Source organism: Scyliorhinus canicula, chromosome 17 (genome assembly GCF_902713615.1).
Source record: "Scyliorhinus canicula chromosome 17, sScyCan1.1, whole genome shotgun sequence".
NCBI lineage: Eukaryota > Metazoa > Chordata > Chondrichthyes > Carcharhiniformes > Scyliorhinidae > Scyliorhinus > Scyliorhinus canicula.
Genome location: NC_052162.1, coordinates 99,461,797 through 99,475,289, shown reverse-complemented (window position 1 = coordinate 99,475,289; position 13,493 = coordinate 99,461,797).

Below are 13,493 nucleotides of genomic sequence, written 5' to 3'. Positions count from 1 at the left end.
GGTGATAGTGATCACAATTTGGTTATGTTTACTTTAGCAATGGGCAGGGATAGGTATATTCTGCAAGGCAAGAATTATAGCTGGGGGAAAGGCAATTATGATGCTATTCGGCAAGATTTAGGATGTATAGGATGGGGAAGGAAACTGCAGGGGATGGGTACAATCGAAATGTGGAGCTTTTTCAAGGAACAGCTACTGCGTGTCCTTGATAAGTATGTACCTGTCAGGCAGGAAGGAAGTTATCGAGCAAGGGAACCGTGGTTTACTAAGGAAGTTGAAGCACTTGTCAAGAGGAAGAAGAAGGCTTATGTTAGGATGAGACATGAAGGCTCAGTTAGGGCACTTGAGAGTTACAAGTTAGCCAGGAAGGACCTAAAGGGAGAGTTGAGAAGAGCGAGGAGAGGACACGAAAAGTCGTTGGCGGATAGGATCAAGGGAAACCCTAAGCCTTTCTATAGGTATATCAGGAACAAAAGAATGGCTAGAGTAAGATTAGGGCCAATCAAGGATAGTAATGGAAAGTTGTGTGTGGAATCAGAGGAGATAGGAGAAGCGTTAAATCGATATTTTTCGTCAGTGTTTACACTGGAGAAAGACAATATTGTCGAGGAGACTACTCAGGTTCAGTCGACCAGGCTAAATGGGATTGAGGTTCACAAGGAGGAGGTGTTAGCAATTTTGGAAAATGTAAAAATAGATAAGTCCCCTGGGCCAGATGGGATTTATCCTAGGATTCTCTGGGAAGCCAGCGAGGAGATTGCAGAGCCTTTGTCCTTGATCTTTATGTAGTCTTTGTCGACAGGAATAGTGCCGGAAGACTGGAGGATAGAAAATGTTGTCCCCTTGTTCAAGAAGGGGAGTAGAGACAACCCTGGTAATTATAGACCTGTGAGCCTTACTTCGGTTGTGGGTAAAATGTTGGAAAAGGTTATAAGAGATAGGGTTTATAATCATCTTGAAAAGAACAAGTTGATTAGCGATAGTCAACACGGTTTTGTGAAGGGTAGGTCATGCCTCACAAACCTTATTGAATTTTTTGAGAAGGTGACCAAACAGGTGGATGAGGGTAAAGCAGTTGATATGGTGTATATGGATTTCAATAAGGCGTTTGATAAGGTTCCCCACGGTAGGCTATTGCAGAAAATAAGGAAGTATGGGATTGAAGGTGATTTAGCGGTTTGGATCAGTAATTGGCTAGCTGAAAGAAGACAGAGGGTGGTGGTTGATGGCAAATGTTCATCCTGGAGTTCAGTTACTAGTGCTGTACCGCAAGGATCTGTTTTGGGGCCACTGCTGTTTGTCATTTTTATAAATGACCTGGAAGAGGGTGTAGAAGGATGGGTTAGTAAATTTGCAGATGACACGAAGGTCGGTGGAGTTGTGGATAGTGCTGAAGGATGTTATAGGTTACAGAGGGACAGAGATAAGCTGCAGAGCTGGGCTGAGAGGTGGCAGATGGAGTTTAATGCGGAAAAGTGTGAGGTGGTTCACTTTGGAAGGAGTAACAGGAACGCAGATTACTGGGCTAATGGCAAGATTCTTGGTAGTGTAGATGAACAGAGAGATCTCAGCATCCAGGTACATAAATCCCTGAAAGTTGCCACCTAGGTTAATAGGGCTGTTAAGAAGGCATATGGTGTGCTAGCCTTTATCAGTAGGGGGATTGAGTTTCGGAGCCACAAGGTCATGCTGCAGCTGTACATAACTCTGGTGCGGCCGCTCCTGGAGTACTGCATGCAGTTCTGGTCACCACATTATAGGAAGGATGTGGAAGCTTTGGAAAGGGTTCAGAGGAGATTTACTAGGATGTTGCCTGGTATGGAGTGAAGATCTTACGAGGAAAGGCTCAGGGACTTGAGGTTGTTTTCGTTAGAGAGGAGAAGGCTGAGAGGTGACTTAATAGAGACATATAAGATAGTCAGAGGGTTAGATAGGGTGGACAGTGAGAGTCTCTTTCCTCGGATGGGAATGACCAACACGAGTGGACATAGCTTTAAATTGAGGGGTAGTAGATATAGGACAGATGTTAGTGGCAGTGTCTTTACTCAGAGAGTAGTACGGGTGTGGAACGCCCTGCCTGCAACAGTAGTAAACTCGCCAACTTTAAGGGCATTTAAGTGGTCACTGGATAGATATATGGATGAAAATGGAATACTGTAGGTCAGATAGGCTTCAGATGGTTTCACAGGTCGGCGCAACATCGAGGGCCGAAGGGTCCGTACTCCGCTGTAATGTTCTATGTTCTAGCACATGAGTCACACCTCTAATTGGGATTAATCCACCAGGTGACACCACAGTTATACATGCATGAAGGAAATTCTGAGAAAATAGAATAGGGAAATCTGCAGAGATTAATCCTGAGAGCAGGAAAGAAAAAAAAAATGGCTTTAATATCGTGGCTGTGAGGACAACACTGAGACGTCATCCCACAAAAACAGTGCTGAGGTGCAGACAGGATAAAATAAATCAAGAGCCTGGTAATAGGCAGAGCAGATCATCCATGATCAGGTGAGTTCTGGTGACTGAAGAGGTTTCTAGCTGGAGAAGACAGTGAGAACACAGTTGGAAATGGCGCTTGTTACAGGATCAAAGAGAAAAAGACCTAGTAAGAAAAAGAGGCATACATAAGATCCTCAGTTGGTTGTTTGGATTGGATTGGATTGGATTGGATTTGTTTATTGTCACGTGTACCGAGGTATAGTGAAAAGTATTTTTCTGCAAGCAGCTCAACAGATCATTCAGCACATGGGAAGAAAAGGGAATTAAATAAAATTCATGAAAATACACAATAGGACAACACAATATATACAATGTAACTCCATAAGCATTGGCATCGGATGAAGCATACAGGGTGTAGTGTTAATGAGTTCAGTCCATAAGAGGGTCATTTAGGAGTCTGGTGACGGTGGGGAAGAAGCTTATTTTGAGTCTGTTTGTGCGTGTTCTCAGACTTCTGTATCTCCTGCCCGATGGAAGAAGTTGGAAGAGTGAATAAGCAGGGTGGGAGGAATCCTTGATTATGCTGCCCGCTTTCCTCAGGCAGTGGGAGGTGTAGATGGAGTCCATGGATGGGAGGCAGGTTTGTGTGATGGACTGGGCGGTATTCACGACTCTCTGAAGTTCCTTGCGGTCCTGGGCCAAGCAGTTGCCATACCAGGCTGTGATGCAGCCCGATAGGATGCTTTCTATGGTGCATCTGTAAAAGTTGGTAAGGGTTAATGTGGACATGCCGAATTTCCTTAGTTTCCTGAGGAAATATAGGCGCTGTTGTGCTTTCTTGGTGATAGCGTCGATGTAAGTGGTCCAGGACAGATTTTTGGTGATGTGCACCCCTAGGAATGTGAAACTGCTAACCATCTCCACCTCGGCCCCGTTGATGCTGACAGGGGTGTGTACAGTACTTTGCTTCCTGAAGTCAATGACCAGCTCTTTAGTTTTGCTGGCATTGAGGCAGAGATTGTTGTCGTTACACCACTCAACCAGTTTCTCTATCTCCCTCCTGTATTCTGGCTCGTCGTTATTCGAGATCCGGCCCACTATGGTCGTATCGTCAGCAAACTTGTAGATGGAGTTGGAACCAAGTTTTGCCACGCAGTCGTGTGTGTACAGGGAGTAGAGTAGGGGGCGGAGTACGCAGCTTTGCGTGGCACCGGTATTGAGGACTATTGTGGAGGAGGTGTTGGTGGAGAGCCAAGTCCTAGGTTTTGGAGCTTTGATATGAGCTTGGCTGGGATTATGGTGTTGAAGGCAAAGCTGTAGTCAATAAATAGGAGTCTGCTACAGAAATTGGTACAGAAATTGAGAATTACTATAAAAAGAGACATGTTGTTGAAGCTTTTCATCTTGCACTCATCAGGACAATTCTCAAGAATACCACATGTAAAGGATACAGCAATTTATACTTGAGAAGAGAGTGCTGAATGGTTGACAAGTAGACTCTGATTGGTAAATGTGTTGCCAAGGGAAATACACCAGTTAACTGATGGCTGCTGATTTAATTGATGATTTAACCTCCGAGTGTCAACTAACCTACCTTCGGATAAGACACTCCATTCAACCTTTGGGCTCCTGTAAATCCGTAACTGGCATCTTTCATTGCTCTGAGCCCCTCTCCTACTTTATCCCTCTTTTATTGTATGAGTGCAAAAAGGGGCAGATGTTGCAAAACCCCTTTTCCGCGTTTTGTCTCTGTAAAATAAACCAACCCTTTTCTTTAATCCTACTTTGAGTTTGGTGTGCGAGTTATTCAAAGAAGATTGGAACATTTCCAAATTGGGGAAAATGCACCATTTTTGAAGGGAGAATCCGAATTCAAACACATCTTTCTGGCAGATAGTGAGGGGAGAAATCAGGGCAGTTTAAATTAATGTTACCCCCCACCCCCCTCCCCACCACCACCACCTCTCCATAACAGAAGTACATCAGCTGGGGGAAATTATCTGTTTATTTATTTTTTTATTCGTTCATGGGATCTGGGCTACATTGGCTGTGCCAACATTTATTGCCCGTCCCTAATTGCCTTTGAACTGAATAGCCCATTTCAAAGGGCATTTAATGAGTCACCAACACTGCTGTGTTCTTGAGTCAAAGAACAAAGAACAAAGAAAATTACAGCACAGGAACAGGCCCTTCGGCCCTCCCAGCCTGCGCCGATGCAGATCCTTTATCTAAGCCTGTCTTCTATTTTCCAAGGTCTTCTTCCCTCTGTTCCTGTCCATTCATATACCTGTCAAAATGCCTCTTAAATTATGCTATCGTGCCCGCCACTACCACCTCCGCTGGTAAAGCGTTCCAGGCACCCACCACCCTCTGCGTAAAAAACTTTCCACGCAAATCTCCCTTAAACTTTCCCCCTCTCACCTTGAAATCGTGACCCCTTGTAACTGACACCCCCACTCTTGGAAAAAGCTTGTTGCTATCCACCCTGTCCATACCTCTCATAATTTTGTAGACCTCAATCAGGTCCCCCCTCAACCTCCGTCTTTCCAACGAAAACAATCCTAATCTACTCAACTTTTCTTCATAGCTAGCACCCTCCATACCAGGCAACATCCTGGTGAACCTCCTCTGCACCCTCTCCAAAGCATCCACATCCTTCTGGTAATGTGGCGACCAGAACTGCACGCAGTATTCCAAATGTGGCCTAACCAAAGTCCTATACAACTGTAACATGACCTGCCGACTCTTGGACTCAATACCCTGTACGATGAAGGCAAGCATGCTGTATACCTTCTTGACCACTCTATCAACCTGCGTGGCCACCTTCGGGGTACAATGGACCTGAACTCCCAGATCTCGCTGTACATCAATTTTCCCCAGGACCCTTCCATTGACCATATAGTCCGGTCTTGAATTTGATCTTCCAAAATGCATCACCTCGCATTTGCCTGGATTGAACTCCATCTGCCATTTCTCTGCCCAACTCTCCAATCTATCTATATTTTGTTGTATTCTCCTTGCTATCTGCGAGGAGATGTACCACCACATGTAGGCCAGACGAGGTAAGGAGGGCAGATTTCAATCCCTAAAGGACATTAGTGTTCTTTACAACAATCGGCAATGGTTTCAAGCTCATCATTAGATTGGGATAATTCCAGCTTTTTATTGAAGACAAATTTCACCATCTGCCATGGTGGCATTCAAACCCAAGTCCCCGGAGGATAACTCTGGGTCTCTGGATTATCAGTCCTGTGACAATACCTCGACAACACTGCCTCTAAATTTTGTAAATATTGAGTAATTCTATGCAACATATTATCATCGACTCTCCCCCACCCATTGAATTCCCAATCTCAGAGTTTGTCCACTGTACAATATTATGGACTCTGAGGCAAGATCATTATTTCAGTTTGAAATTCAGTTGAGAGCAAGGATGTGGTGAAGGCTGACATCAATGACCCTGTGCAGGTTAGTTTAGGTCCTTGTCTGCACTATAGGTTATTTGCCATTCAATACAGATTACAATATCAAATGGTGCAATCACCGTCAGAACAAAGCTCAGACAATTGAAGCAAAGATCTCCAAATTTATTAAGGTCCGAGGTCAAGGATCAATGAGACTGGAGGAAGCTTAATTTATGCATTGGTTTTCTAAAACGCAGCAGAGTAAATTAGAGTGTGAGGGTGGAAGATATGGGAGAGAATTCTCCGCAAAGGATGACACTAAGAACAGGCTCTGCTACATTTCTACAATGCAACTTTGAACCCAGTTAGACAATTAACTGAGAGGACTATAAATCAATTCCCTGGTAACATTCAGAAAAAGAGAGAGTCTGCGGACTGCGATTTATCATCCCTAAGGAGGAATTCTACCGATTTGCCTCTCTCTGCATCACTGTGTATCCATAATAATTCAACGTGTGACAAGTCTAATGGGACAGATTGTGGACCATTCACAAGATGCACTGCAGGAACTCACCAAGGCTCATAGAATGCCATCATGCAGAAAGAGGCCATTTGGCCCATTGAGTCTGCACCGACACTTCGAAAGACCACCCGACCTAGGTCCAGTAACCTCACCCAACTGGTGGACAATTAGGGGCAACTTAGCATCGCAAATCCACCGAACCTGCATATCTTTGGACTGTGGGAGAAAATCGGATCACCCGGAGGAAATCCACAGACATAGGGAGAATGTGCAAACTCCACACAGTCACCCAAGGTCGGAATTGAACGTGGCCTGTGGCGCTGAGAGAGAACAGTGCTAACCTCTGTGCCACCGTGCCTCATTCAACAGAACCCACAACCACCACCATCTAAAAGTAGATAGTGGGGAACACCACCAACTGGAAATTCCCCTCCAAGTCACTCACCATTCTGACTTGGCAATATATTCCTTCACTGTCGCTGAGCCAATATACGGGAACTCCCTCTCTAACAGCACTGTGGGTGTACCTACATAGATACATAGAACAGTACAGCACAGAACAGGCCCTTCGGCCCTCGATGTTGTGCCGAGCAAATGATCACCCTACACAAACACACGTATCCACCCTATACCCGTAACCCAACAACCCCCACCCCCCTCCCTTAACCTTACTTTTTAGGACACTACGGGCAATTTAGCATGGCCAATCCACCTAACCCGCACATATTTGGACTGTGGGAGGAAACCGGAGCACCAGGAGGAAACCCACGCACACACGGGGAGGACGTGCAGACTCCGCACAGACAGTGACCCAGCCGGGAACTGAACCTGGGGCCCTGGAGCTGTGAAGCATTTATGCTAACCACCATGCTACCGTGCTGCCCCTACACGTCAGGGAATGCAACAGTTCAAGAAGGAAGCTCACCACAACCTCCTCAAGGGGCATTTAGGGATTGGTAAATAAATGTTGGCCTACCAGCGATACCCAAATCCCAAGAATAAATTTAGAAAAACACACTTTTCCCTATCATGGACTCTATTCATCTGCTCATTCTTCCAGGAAACTAGCAACAGGAATAGAAGCAGAAAATTGAGGAAATACACAGATCAGGCAGCATTGGGGCTGGTTTAGCACACTGGGCTAAATTGCTGGCTTTTAAAACAGACCAAGGCAGGCCAGCAGCACGGTTCAATTCCCGTACCAGCCTTCCCGAACAGGCACCGGAATGTGGCGACTAGGGGCTTTTCACAGTAACTTCATTGAAGCCTACTTGTGAGAATAAGCGATTTTCATTTCATTCATTTCATTGTGGAGAGAGAGAAAAACAGTATTGATGTTTCAATGATCTTTCATTAGAACTAGAATAAGTTAGAGACAAAATAGTTTCCAGTAAGTGAAAAAAACACAAAAGGGAATGTCTGTGATAGTGTGGAAGATGGGAGAGAATATTTGACAAAAGGGTTGATGGTGCAATGCCAAAAGGAATAGTAATGGGAACATAAGAAAAAAAATGTGACGAGAGGAGGTGTGAATGGCAGAAACGTGAGCAGCTGCTTGCCGAATGCAAAAAATCAAGGAAAACAATATTAAAACTATAACTGACAAAAAGAAAGAAAACAGAATAGAGAAACAGACTATGGCCTGAAATTGTTGAACTAAATGTTGGAAAGTGCTTACTTGAAAGATGAGTCGCTGTTCCTCAAGTTTGCATTGAACATTTTGGGACAGTGCAGCAGACCAAGGATAGGGATGCCAGTGTAAGAGTATGGTGCAGAATTAAAACAGCAGGTGACCAAAAGCTCAGAGTTATGCTTGCAACATGAATAGAGGTGCTCAACAAAGCAATCGGTCATCTGCAAATTAGAGGAGACCACATTTTGAGAAGCGAATACAGCATACTAAATTGAAAGAAGTGCACCATAAATCGCTGTGTCAAAAAGGGTGTTTGGTCCTTAGATGACAAGGGGAGAGGAGTTAAAATGGTAGGCGTTACATCTCCTTTGTGTGGGAGTGATTGAGTAGGAACAGGAATGATCATTCAGCACTGTGATGACCTTTGAACTGGAAGCAGTGTAGTGAGGAAAATTTGTAATTTTGTAATGTCTGTGGAATCTGTAATTGTTTTTGAGAATGACCGAAAATAGCTGCAAATGGTTTTGGGCATTACTGAAGAAACAAAAGGCATACTGGTGAAGCTTTTCATTCTGTACTCAATTGGACAGACACAAGAATGCCAAATTTAAAAGCGAGCAACAATTTATCCTGCATGGCAAAAGGATGCTGATTGGTTTGCAAGTTGGTTCTGATTGATCGAGTCATTGCCATTGCAAATTCAAGAGTGTGGTAACTAGAGCATAGTTATGATACCCTGGCACGGTCAGTTCCAGTTCCACATACCCCGGAGTCACAACACAAGTGAATTAACCAACAATTCTTCTACTTAGACAGAAAGACTTGGCTCTCAGCTGCCTAATAATCACATTCACCTGATTTGTGGAACAAGGGGCCGAATAAAGCAAATACATGAGCAAGAGCAGCATAGGGTGTCATAGAATTTACAGTGCAGCAGGAGGCCATTCGGCCCATCAAGTCTGCACCGGTTCTTTGAAAGAGCACCCTATCCAAGCCCACATCTCCACCCTATCCCCATAACCCAGTAACCCCATCCAACACTCAGGGTAATTTTGAACACTAAGAGAAAATTATCGCCAATCCACCTAACCTACACATCTTTGGACTGTGGGAGGAAACCGGAGCACCCGGAGGAAACACACGCACACACGGGGAGAACCCCGTGACAGTGACAGTGAACCAAGCCAAAATCAAACCTGGGACCCTGGAGCTGAGAAGCAGTTGTGCTAACCACCATGCTACCGTGCTGCCGTAATTGCCCTAGTGTTCTTACAGGGAACAGATCAGTCCAAGGGGGAGTCGTTGAGATGTCTTGTAGCTATGGGGAAGAAGCTGTTCCTATGTCTGGATATGTGGGTCTTCAGACTTCTGTACCTTCTGCCTGATGGAAGGGTCTGGAAGAAGGCAAAGCCTGGGTGGGAAGAGTCTCTGATAATGCTGTCTGCCTTCCTGAGGCAGCGGGAGGTGTATACAGAATCAATGTGGGGGTGGAAAGCTTGTGTGAAGCTTGTGTGGTGCGTTGGGCAACAACAATGTGTTGTGAAACAATGCTGAAATAAAAAGCTCGAGAACTTGGTCCATAAAGTATCACCTGCCATCCTCTTCAATCCTTCCTTCAATGTCTGTACAGCTCGCTCTGCCAAGACATTGAAGCTGGATGAAATGGTATGGTACACAGACAACATATTCCATTCCTTTGCATAAACTCTTGGAACAACTCACTCATAAATGTTGCACCATTATCAGAAACGAGAGAAACCAGTAACGCATGAGCTGCAAAGACTTGGCCCCATGTTCTCTATGGTACAAGGAGCTGTCTGGGACTGGGAGTTACTGTATACTTCTAACCACTTAGAATGTGAACCAACAATGATTATCCATAGAATTAACAGTGCAGAAGGAGGCCATTCGGCCCATCGAATCTGCACTGGCTCCTGGAAAGAGCACCCTACCCAAGGTTAACACCTCCACCCTATCCCCATAACCCAGTAACCCCACCCAACACTAAGGGCAATTTTGGACACTAAGGGCAATTTATCATGTCCGATCCACCTAACCTGCACATCTTTGGACTGTGGGAGGAAACCGGAGTACCCGGAGGAAACCCACGCACACACAGGGAGGATGTGCAGACTCCGCACAGACAGTGACCCAAGCCGGAATCGAACCTGGGACCCTGGAGCTGTGAAGCGATTGTGCTATCCACAATGCTACCGTGCTGCCCCATGTGACCCATGAAAGGACCTGCAAAATGCACATGAATTTTCGCCCAAGGACTATAGGCCACTCCCAAGGATGTAATTGTGCTAGTGAAACCATCCTTTGATTAGGTTGACATACAGAACTGGATTTCACTATCTTCTCCAAATCCTGGTCCATATTAGGCCACCAAACATATGACCTGGCTAGACTTTTCTTTCGAGAGGCATCTGGACGAGCCTCATGAATTTCAGCCATTACTATGCGAACGACCGGGGGCGGGGGTGGAACAACCACTCTCGACCCAACAGTTTGCAACTATCCTGCAGTTAACTTGCCTTTGACTAAGCCCATCCTTGCGCCTCACATAAGGCTTCAATGATAAATGGCCATCCTTGAATCGGAAATCTTTTAACTTGTGACAAAGTAGGATCTCTGTCCGTCCACTGCTTAACTTGTTCAGCACTCACTGGAGATTGGGCAAGTACCTCGAGTGAGAAAATCATCTCAGAAGGACAATACCTGGGTTGGCAAATCTGTTAGCATTGTCCTTCCCTGCCCTGTACACAATGCTGTACTGATATGCTGACAATGTAAGCAGCAAGCGCTCCATTCTCGATGAGACCAATGGTCCGATCGGAATACATTTTGTCTCACTGAAAAGACTCAACAGCTTGTGGTCGGTACATATGGTGAATAAACAGCCAAAGGTAGTGATGGAATCTTTTTATTGCAAACGTGTTGATTAGGCACTCTTTGTCCAACTGTGAATACCACTCTTCAGCCTTTGTCAGCATGCAAGATGCATAGCCAATGGGTTTTTTGGACCTGTCCTCTATTAACTGAGAAAGTACCAGCCCCACATCGTGGGGTGAGGCATCACAGAACAAAATAAGTTCCTTTTGTGGATCAATCTGGACTAGCAGGTTTGTCGATTTCAGCAACGTTTGAAAGTGTAGGAACTCCCATTTCCATTTGGTTTCTGTGTGCAGAAGTAGGTACAGTAGAGCCAACACTGTAGACAGGTCTGCATGTCCATAACTGTTTATCAAACCTACAAATAACCTGAGTTCAGCCACATTCCTGGGCTACCTTCAATGGCTTGAACTTTCCTTTCCACAGGAGCTAAGCCTCGTGCAGTAATTCTGTGGCCTAGATATTCCACACTGGGTGCCTGAAAACTTGCTCTGCTTCAGACACAATCCCACCTCTGAAAACCTTTTTTAACTCAATCTGGGTGGCTGAGCTGCTCCTCCTCAGTCGAACATGAAATCAAAGTGTCATCTAAGTAGCCTGCAACCTGAGGAATGCCTTGTAACAGGTTGTTCATTTGGAAGATCACCAGACTGGAGGAAATGCCAAAAACCAAACGACTAGACACGAACAACCTTTTTATGCACCTTGATAGTCACATATTGCTCAAACCTTCCTGTAACAAAAGTAATTGATAGGCTTGGCTCATTTCCAGTTATGAAAATATTCTTCCTCCTGAAAGGTTGAAAAGAGATCTTCACCCCTCAACAACGGGTAAGCGTCCAGCTTGGAAACCTAATAATAATAATAATCACTATTAGTGTCACAAGTAGGCTTACATTAACACTGCAATGAAGTTACTGTGAAAATTCCCTAGTCTCCACATTCCGGCACTTGCTCGAGTACACTGAGGGAGAATTCAGAAACTCCAATTCACCTAACAGCACGTCTTTCGGGATCTGTGGGAGGAAACCGGAGCACCCTGAGGAAACCCACACAGACACGGGAGAACGTGCAGACTCCGCACAGTCAGTGACCCAATCCAGAATCGAACCTAAGACCTTGGCACTGTGAAGCAACAGCACTAACCACTGTGCGACCGTGCCGTCCACAGTAAATGGTAAGTTTGCAATCTCCACATCTGCACGCAGTACCATCACATTTAAAAACAGGAACAATTGGAGCTGCCCAACGTGAAGACTAAATGGGCTCCATAATTCCTAGCCTTTGCAGCCGCTCCAACTCCTCCTCCAATTTGCCTCAGTTTCCGTAGTGGAGCTAAATTTTTCATGAGCTTATAAGTCTTCATCCCACACACAGTCAAGAGAATTGGGTGTTTTCTAGCCTCGTCTGCGAACCTATGTGCAGGAAAAAATGTTCCAGCCATTCCACATACTCAGTCCAGTACTCGGTTTCTTCAGTAAACTCACTGATAGACTCAAACATAGCCATGGTGCTGCTAACTTTTCCTCCATCCGTAAACTAAGCAAAACCTTGTGTTGAACGTGCTGAAACTTGAATTTTTCTATTACTCTCGTCGCCAAAAAGATGTGGTAACATAAGCACAAAAAGGAAGTCAAAATGCATTAATCTTAAAGTTTGAGTTAATCTTCTTAAATATATGAAAATTATGAGGTTTAAAATACAAAATGGACTCAAAAGTAGGGGTAGCTAGTTAAACATCGCAATAACAATAACAGATTAGAATTATAACTTTTGACATTTCAATATAAATATACACAAATAACAACTAATTACATCATAACATTTACTGATGACAGCAGCGATGGAATTAAATAAGAAGATGCATAATAATAACACTCGATAACAAAGAGGAAGCTATTGCCCTCCACACTTCTGTTTATTTTTAGAATGTGCAATCTCTGGACATGTTCCTTTTGCCTGCAGAGGGCAGCAGAGTGGAGCTACTGATTGGCTGTTCCGGGGAGATTTGCATACGTGCAGTGCGGTCAGCGTAATTTGAAGGTGTACCTGTGCAAGAGACCCGAGGTGTTCGAGTGAAGGCAAGCATCCAGCAGAGGGCAGCAGAGCGGAGCTACTGATTGGCTGTTCCGGGGGAATTTGCATACGTGCAGTGCGGTCAGCGTAATTTGAAGGTGTACCTGTGCAAGAGACCCGAGGTGTTCGAGTGAAGGCAAGCATCCAGCAGAGGGCAGCAGAGCGGAGCTACTGATTGGCTGTTCCAGGGGGATTTGCATACGTGCAGTGCGGTCAGCGTAATTTGAAGGTGTACCTGTGCAAGAGACCCGAGGTGTTCGAGTGAAGGCAAGCATACAGCAAAGGGTAGCAGAGCGGAGCTACTGATTGGCTGTTCCGGGGGGATTTGCATACGTGCAGTGCAGTCAGCGTAATTTGAAGGTGGTTTGTGAAGGGGCTGTTGTCAAGTGACAGTTAAACCCAAAACACTTCCTCAGTGTTTCCCTCCCTACTCCCTCCTCAAACCAAAAAAACAACCGTGGTTGTCAGGAAGGTAAGTTTATCTCTTTAAAAACTTACCTTGAAGGGTGACATCACAGCAAAG